Raw genomic sequence first — 9,402 nt, forward strand, 5'->3', positions numbered from 1 at the left:
GCGACAGGGGAGACGCGCGCAACTGCGTGAGTTGCGCGCGGATGTAGCGCGCAACTCATGAGTTGCGCACGCCACCTGTTGGTGAACTTTCCTTTAAGCCGAATTTGCCGAAAATTTGCCCCTCTTAGGTCTATTTAAACGTGGTTTCGTGTAGGATTTTGATCATCTCGCATTCATTCGCTTAGTAATATAAGAAACTAAAAAGAATTAATCTCTCTAAATTCTCATTCTCTTTTTTTTTTTTGAACAATGGTGAAGACCTTTGAACAACGTTTGAAGCAATGGGTCACTTCCCTTTCAACCGAGGACAAACTAGCTTTCAAAATTTACCACCTAGACCCTCTATTGAATTATATGCAACTAGTGGTTAACTTTGATTTTCTTCATGCCGCAGTCAACCATTGGGACTCTAACCACCATCTTTTCTTGTTTAAAGGGGACGAAATTGTCCCTCTACCCGGTGAGTTTGAGGCCTTGCTAGGTTTTCCCTACTAATACTCTCCCTGTGACTTATTCGCCTACCTTGTCGGATCCCAAACCTATATTCCAAAGATTTTTTGGCTTGTCCGACAATGATATGACCAACATTGGAACTGAAGAAGGCGTGAACTTGATTCAATTTATTGAACATTTTGTCGCCCCCCGTGACAGCATGACTAAACAACGCTTTAAAATTCGTGCTTTATGTTATTGTCTTGTTGTTAATTGTTTACTTAGGACAGACAAAGAATACGGAAATTATTCCATGGTGTCCATAGTAGAGCAAATAGAGGGATGTCATTCACCCGCTCCTTTGGCTTTGGCGGAAACTGTTCTATGTTTGAATCGCCTTAGAGGAGACCCTAACGAAAACGGTTTCACGGGAAGTCCACTCCTATTACACGTACATTTTTTTTCGTCGTTTATCAGCGCAAGTTACGAAGTTGCGCTGGCATGACCAGCGTAATCTTCTATGCTGCGTGCGGATGGTGCGCGCAACTGGTTTTGATGCGCGCGCCACGTGCTTGTGTAAAAATCGCAAACTGATTTTTTTTTTTTTTTTTTTTTTTTTTTTTGTTGTTGTTGTAGATTTGGCTCATGGAGCGTTTGCAAATTGTTGATCAGCCACAAAACCTTGAGGCTAATGGAGTAAGGACATTCCTTGGACGTCGAATCCTTTATAAGCATAAGAACGAAGATGAATGGACGTCGTTTTTCTGTCATGGGGTTCCTAACATACGTTTTGTGATTCCTTGGTGGAACATAAATAGTATGGTTGGGAATAGTCTCAATTGCCCTTACATTAGGCTTTTAGGCCTATCTAGTACTACTTATATTTTTCCTTGCAGGGTAATGAGACAATACAGGATGAAACAAATTATTCCCCCGCAATATTGTGATGCCCCTAAAGATGTGATTTTTAGACCCGAGCGAATTTTTCGTTGGATGGAGTATTGGTCAAGTCTTCCTAGATGGGTAGTACAAAATCCTACTGCGAGTATTGCATTATCTTCCTTTTACAAAGCTTGGATGAATGCGGCGGATAAGGGCGAATTAAGCAAGGCTCGATCTCAATATCAAGCCGTCACGTCTCGCAATCAACCTAAGCCCTTGATGCATTCGGCCACCACTACTCCTCCTAGTGGCCAAAACAAAGGGGTGAGAAGAAAATTAGACTTCTCATCTCCTAAGGCGCGTTCGAAGGAAACAAAAAGGAAAGCTCCCTCCAAACCTGCACAACGAGGTGTGATAATCAAGGAACCTTCGCAACAAACTCGAAAAAGGACTCTAACGAAATCTTCGGAAAAGGGAAAAAAGGTTGAAAAGACCCCAATTCCCAAATTGAAGAACAATGTATGGGTCAAGAAGAAATAAATCGCCATTCACAGTTATAGAAGCACTTACCTTAAAACTGACACCCTACTCCACTATTTTTGTTAACCGTTGAAAAACTTCCAAAATTTGAAAATATTCCAACGGCAACTTTTGGTAATTTCCATCTTCAATTACTTGAACATAAAAATTAGGGGAAATTGTTGGGTCCGTTTCACTAAGCAACCTAATAATCCTAGGGCACGACCAAGTGTTCAAGATGCATCAAGAATCAAGCAAATGGCCTGATTGATACAAGTATAGCAAGGAGAATCAGAAGATCAATTAAGCGGATACATGCCAAAAATACTACTACAAAAAGCGTGTTTTTTGGACGCTTTTTAGGCCTTTTTTCGACGCTAAAAAGCGTCGAAAAATTATTTCTCGACGCTGCTAAAAAGCGTCGAAAATACGTGAGTCGAAAATTTTTTTTGGACACAAAAAAGCGTCGAGAATATCGACGCTTTTTTGTGTCCTAACTAATATACGAAGCGTCGAAATAAACGTATTTCGCGCAGTATCCCAAATGTGTAGTTTTTTAGCGACGCTTTTGCTTGTCCACATACTCAAATTTACGACGCTTTTTGTTGTCTTGCGTTTATTCGTGTCAGCCTATGATATGGCAGGAAACTCTTTGAAATATGAAAATGTGCAATTATGTAGACATTAAAAAGCGTCTAGAAATTTTTTTAAGCTTTTTTTTTTCCTTTTATTAAATTATTACCATCATACATACATTATAGTTAATTAAATTTATCACAATTTAATTTAAGTTAATAAATTTTAAAAAAATAAACAAATATTCTATATAACTAGATTAAAAAAAAACAATAATTAATTACAATAATAAGAGAACGTAGTTAATTACCAAATTTATAAAAGAAAACATCAACAAAATTATTAAAAAAAAATGTCGCATATTATAGTAGCTTGTCCCTAAATAAATACATCACTAATATAAGACTAAAACCAAAATAGATAGATGATGGCCTTATAGACGATATAGTCGCTTGTTGATGCTCAAGTGACCCGGTCTTGTGCACCTACATTGCCTTTTCCAATCTTCAAAAAAAAAAAAAGTACAAAGTATAAATTAGTACATTAGTCATTACACAATATAGGCTCAAGATTCAACATGTATACTATTTAAATATAGAATTGTAAGTTAAACATAGAAATATAAATGAACAAAAAAGCCAACAGGTCTTTCATCATGAGTTCTTGACTAGATCAGTATTGCGGACAAATCCAAAGCCTAACTGAACAAAGCATGGATCAAGTAATACAAAATCTGGCATGGAATTCTGTTGGTATATTATGTGTATGTTGGGGTTGGGGATGGGTGCGTTGGGGTTCTGGTCAGGCAAGCATTAATTTTTATGTATGTATGATGACCAGGATCCAACTGACATGAGAAGCATGGGGAACATCTTCTTTACAAGATACGGAGTGCTGCATCAGTAATCTGATGTTTGAGGACAGAATTTTCTAGTCTTGAGTAGTTATGTTTTATGTCTCATAATCCGCAGTTGATTGTGAGCTATGTTACTCAGAGTCTCAAACTCTTCATTTCACCATATGTAGTACCCATGTCGGATCCACAACACAAGGATGTCAGTATTGGCACTTCACACTTCATTTCAAGCCATAACTTCTGATATGTTCCTGTGAGCCTAATTCTTATTTGTGCCCTTTATAAGTGAAACTTGCATGTATTAGAGACTGTAACTAATAAGGACAACACAATACCCTAGATAGAGCATCAGCTATAACATTCTCACTCTCACTTTTGTGTAGAATTTCATGGTCAAAATCCATGATTTTGGGATATTGGCAACCAGAATTTTAGAATAGCGTTATATTGGCTATTTACTGTACCTTTTCCTGAACATCAATATATGGTTTGTGAGATCCAATGGCAACATGGAATACAATAACACATAATTTAAGAAAATTCTCAAAGATATAGTTTGTGAGATCAAATAACATTACCAAAAATTCATAATGTCCATTTTTGTTTATTTTTCAAGTATAGAAAGTGCTACTCTTGCTAAAACAATTCATACGAATTGATCAATTATAACTCAAAACTACTCTGGAAATTCTTGATTCTTTATACAGTAGCCAAGTCAGAAAAATGGACGTACTCGTGTTTGACACAATTACCCTGAGTCCCCGATTACGAGTATCGTAGGATGTAGGATGTGAGTCATGATTCTACTGGTATTGCTGCTAAAATAAAAGAACTCAAATTGCTTTTAAGATTGAACCATTTTTGAAGAACTTTCATCTTTCATTTAGCATTATTAAGGTCAAAAGGTTGTAACTTTATTCTACTTAAAAGGTTGCATCCAAAGCCCCAGCAGGGCAGACAAGCAGGTTAGGCAGGGGAGCAGGACAGCAAGCAAGCAGCAGGGGAGCAGGACAGACAAGCAGTATAAACGGGAGTATTCTAGAGTAGAGAACCTTAGGCAGATTATTATTACACACACACACACAAGCTCCGACTTTCACACACGCACACACAAGCTTTGACTTTCAAACACAAGCTCTGAATTTCACACACACACACACACACACACACACAAGCATTTTGAATTTCAGTTCTGATTTCAAATCTGATTTTCATTGAGAATTCTTCCTAGAGATCATACTACCTGTATTTTAACTACTCTGACTCATTAGAGGAACCTTAATAAGACAAGGGTACGTGAAAGATGTTGATAATTTGATCGAGATAATCCAACTTCTGTGGGTCAATTTTTTTTCCACGAAACATAGAAAAATGATTTGTTGTCCACACCTTTATAGATATTTGCATCAAGATCATATTGGGCCATAAAATCCTCAACTTTGTGATGCCATATGATGCTTGTTGAAAACAGGTTTTGATTTATTATGGTAAACAAGAGGTTGTTCAGATTAGATATCTTATTCTACTTTAATTTATACCAAAACCTTATCAACACACTTCAGCTAAGTCTTCTGTTAAGCGTACCCGAAAAAGAAATTGTGGTACCAGTATGAACAAGGCGGGTCATCAACCATAACTTGTAGATCCGCAGAGCAAGAACCATCAGTGATCTCAAGGAAGGCGAAGGTATTGTGGCCGGCGAACCCAGCCACTGATAATGAAGATATGGCCGGTGAGGGAGGCACCGCCGCCGGGGCGGCTAAGGATGTTGACGATAGGGAGAGATAAATATACCCTTAATCAAGAATTTTGTTTCCTAAATTTGTGTGGATCTGGGAGTTCATGCCAAAAAAAAAAAGGTATAAAGGCCGAAATCAAAGAAAATTAATATCACAGTAAGGATATTAAAGAAACAATTGATTCGACAGAGGAATGCGAATGATATATTAGAAAAAAAAACAACAAACAAATTTCACAAGAAGATTACTTGAAATTGACAAAAAAAGTAAGGAAATTTAAACAATTTGAAGCCCAATTCGCTGAATTAAGAAAATTACATCCAAAAAATATGAAAATAAAAAATAAGTGTCAAAACAAAAAAAAACTTAGATTCAATATCTATTGAGAAAGGAGAGAATACTGAAAAACAATTAGAATTTATACCAAATTAAACGTGATGAAATCAAAGAGGATCTTTTAGTTTAATTTGTTGTTGGGTTTGCAATTTTGGAGAGCAAATTGAATAGAGAATTTAAGAGGAAGGCTAGGGTTTAGTTATTGGAGAGTAAAGAGGACGGTTTTGATGTTTTCCGGTTTTCCCCTAATTATGTTGAAGTTAGCAAGCTAGAGAACATGTGCTTATCACATGATTAATATTCTGGATGCTTATTTGGGTCAACAATAAGTAAGGACGCCGAAAAGTGTCAAGAAAACACGGGAATCAAATTTTCCACTGACACCTTAATGATAGCGTCGAAAAACAATGGGTTTTGTAGTAGTGAACTTCTTTGTTTTCTGACATCCAAAACCAATTCAGCACCACAATAAGACCCCATTTTATATCTTAGAAACATATTCAAAATGTATAAATATTTGATACTTAAAAAATGGTAAATTTGTATTTCACTTAAAACAAGCATCTAATTTAGCACATAGTTCAATATCATGCGAGTTAAGACAATACATATATGAAATAGAATGAAGATGGACCAAGCTACCTATGAATGTAACCATAACTAACATCACTACAGTCGGGCCAACATGGAGTCAGAAGTGAATATGAAATAGAATAAAGTTTCCCCCCTTGCAAAGTATAGTACAGTAAAAAAAAATAATAAAAAAAAAAGTGAACATATTATTAATATTGAGGCTTTAGGTCGTTAATTTCATGTACCAAAAGTCAAGAACTCAAATACATGGATCTAAAGTACTTTTAGTTTGTTAGCCACTTATATCCATTGCACTAGCCTAGAAACCTCTATTTCTATAATATATATGCTATGCTCATTTTATCTATAACCTCAGTAACTCTAATTATTTACAACCTTTAAATAAATAGTTCTCTAAAATTCATAAGGACAAGCCCACTTTGTGATTCAGAAAGGCAATCCCTACAACACTATGAAACAGTATGGGTGTAATTTATCACATTATGCAAATAAAGCAAATAGTTTAAAAAAGAAAAAAATCAATCCCTTCAACACTATCCTCAACGCATGCAGCAGCAGTAGCAAACAATAGCAGCAACCACATTAAACAACAACAGAAACTGAACAACAATTAATAACAAAGGCAACAACACATGCGTCCCTATAACACCCAACCTATTGCCACGAGGCTGCCATGTCACCAAGATAGGAGCAGCAGGGAGATCAAGTAGGCACCAAATTAGCATAAAAGCAGCAAGTGGAGAAAAAACTTCTTCATACCCTCTTAATCACAGTCCCCAATAGACCCTGAAAAAAGGAATTAGTTGGCAAAATTAATACCTTGATTAAGTCCCAATTGAGAATTCGGTTGAAATCAAATTATTGAAAAAAAAGCCATTAAATTACTGATTTAGCATGGAGTGATTCTGTCATTTTAATGTTGATAATTTGTAGTCTTCAACTCAGTTCTTAACTAAACAAAATAAGTAGGCAAAGGGATGTACCCATTGTCCAAGCAAGTGGGCTTTGACAACAACTTAAACATTACACAAACAACAACAAATTTTGGCTTCACCTTTTCTGAAATCTAATACAAACTCCCAGAGCCACAGATCACATGACAAGGGAAAACCAAAATTCAAAATGCCCAAACAAAAAAATCAACTACCTAATAGATATATGAGATAAAATGTCAGTAGGAAGATAAACTAAATACCACAATGTATGTAGTATTAAATTGCTATGTAATCAGAAGTATAATTCATTATTGCACCTCATTGAAACATCATACACTGAAATGGGTGTTTAGCATTCATAATTTCTAACTACAAGTTGATCTGTTTTTTTAATTTATAGAGGGATAAATCTAATTTCTCATTCAGTTTTTAGCTTTCATGCATTATCATAAACTTGTAAACTCAAGCACCTAATACTCTCTAATTTCCATCACGAAATCAACTATTTATTATATAATTTATCACTAGTAATTTCATTTTAAATTCTAAAAAAAAATGTCTGGGAAAAGAAACCCCTCAATTATGTGAAGGACAAAAAATAAAAATTAAGGGGGAAAAAACAGAATGAAGACAACAAACCAAAATAATTTTAACACGTCATTTGATGCATAGATCTTAAGGAGGAATCAATTATATAGAAAAATCATATCACAACTAACAAAATTACAAGTGATGAATTGAATTTGATTAAAAATAAGTAAAAATAACCAAATATCAATCAAACAACCAATTAAATAGATACAGTCAAAAGGAACACGAAGCTGCCATTCCGGTTTGGTTCTTTTTGCTTCAATTTCTTACTGCTCCTCAAAATCTCAACTTCTCTTTACAAATTAACTTCTAAATTTATAATTTAATTAATTGAATATACACATTTCTTATAACCGAATATTTACCCAGATTCAAAAGTAAATCGCAGGATGAAGTAAAACAATATATATAACTATAATTAAACCCTATAATCTCTGTTATTCATTAATCAAACAACATCAGATCATAATTAAGTGAAAAAATTTGCTAAAAACAATTTAATAGACTTTAATCAAAAGCGAAATTCGAATTCTAAAATGAATTGTTTACCTTAAAATTAACGGCTGCATAGAGAGTAACATAACTTATTGCAGTTCGAAGTGAGTAAAAGATATTTCACCAAGAATAATAAGGGGAGTTGTAGGTAGAGTTAGAATTAAGATCTGGATTTGAATCCATGAATTTAACGAAGGAGGAAGGTATAGTTAGGGTTGAGAACTGAGTAGTCTTTTTTATTTGGGGAGGGGGGGTTTTGATTGAAACGTGGGCTGAGTTGTGAAGGTACTAAGTATTCACGTGCGTGACATGTGATTGTCTTCTCGACGCTTTATGGCGACGAAAATTACTTTCGTTACCTAAAAGCGTCGAAAACACGCGGAGTCTAAATTTCCCTGCAGACGCCCCTTACCTAGCGTCGAGGCATAAGCGTCGAAAAAACACTCATTTTGTAGTAGTGTACATATATTGTCTCGCGCCGAATTTTTCCAATACCGAGCCAGAAATCTACCTTCTTGTTTCGACTAGTTTCTAGTACTGTTTGCTCGATTTTACTTCCTGATTGAGTTTTTTCCTTTTTTCTGAAACCCATATGTGTTCTACATATGGATATAACCCTCTGGGAATTCACGCTCCATCTACCCAATCGAACGCTCCTGGAAACGAAGGGTACATCTGAGTTTGTTGAATTCACCAAACCATGGAAGCGAGTTTAACTCGCGGGGTCCCATCCACTCGCGTCAACCCTTCTAAAGGTAAGGCTTCCGCGCGGTGCATCCGGACTCATAACCATGGATCCTCTTTGACTAACCCATATCCTGAACTTTAGAGAACTAGAGCCATGGTTAGGTTGCAAACCCATTGCATCATATTGTGACTATTTGACTACTTGTGCATTATTTGTTTGTGCATAACTTGTGAATGAGTCTAAATAAACTAATTAATGACTGAAGGACTTTGCTAAATTAATTAATTAATTAATATGAATGATAAAGTCTTAATAAATTGATCGAACTTGACTTAGTACGACTTTAGGCTTGTCCCTTTGAAGTAAGAATACTGGAAACAGTCCCAGACCAATGTGCCAGCAATGGTGTAAAGGTTTGGAATGTAGCGCCATGCACTAGTGATTAGCGCCAGGCGACAATGTTGTTGTCTGGCGCTGGTCCTTAGCATTTAGCGACAGTCCTGTTGCCCCGACGACAGTCCATGTTTTTGCTCGAGTCTTCACGACGAGTCTAATTAATCAGTTTACTTAATCGGTTTAACCAGTTTATTAATGACTGTAGTCATGTTTAGTCCTTAATTAAGTCTAGTCACATAGTCTAGTCCTATGATCATGACACGAGTCAAACATGTCACTCACACTCACTAGTCTTAGCACACACTTTGTGTATATGTCACCATGACCATGTTTTAGGTTCATGCATGAGTCGTTTTTCCGTCA

At 35.9% G+C, this 9,402-nt stretch overlaps 1 long non-coding RNA gene across 1 annotated transcript; it reads right to left on the reverse strand.

Annotated features, from left to right (window-relative positions):
- Positions 1-2,342: 2,342 nt before the first annotated feature.
- LOC145569022 (uncharacterized) lies at positions 2,343-8,282 on the reverse strand. The gene is made up of 4 exons (XR_014096039.1): positions 8,010-8,282; positions 6,589-6,720; positions 4,850-5,097; positions 2,343-2,913 (listed from the first exon to the last, which is right to left on the reverse strand). It is a non-coding gene; the product is annotated as an uncharacterized LOC145569022 (long non-coding RNA).
- Between the last annotated feature and the right edge of the window lie 1,120 nt (positions 8,283-9,402).

Source organism: Chenopodium album, chromosome 11, assembly GCF_948465745.1.
Source record: "Chenopodium album chromosome 11, dcCheAlbu1.1, whole genome shotgun sequence".
Taxonomy (NCBI): domain Eukaryota; kingdom Viridiplantae; phylum Streptophyta; class Magnoliopsida; order Caryophyllales; family Amaranthaceae; genus Chenopodium; species Chenopodium album.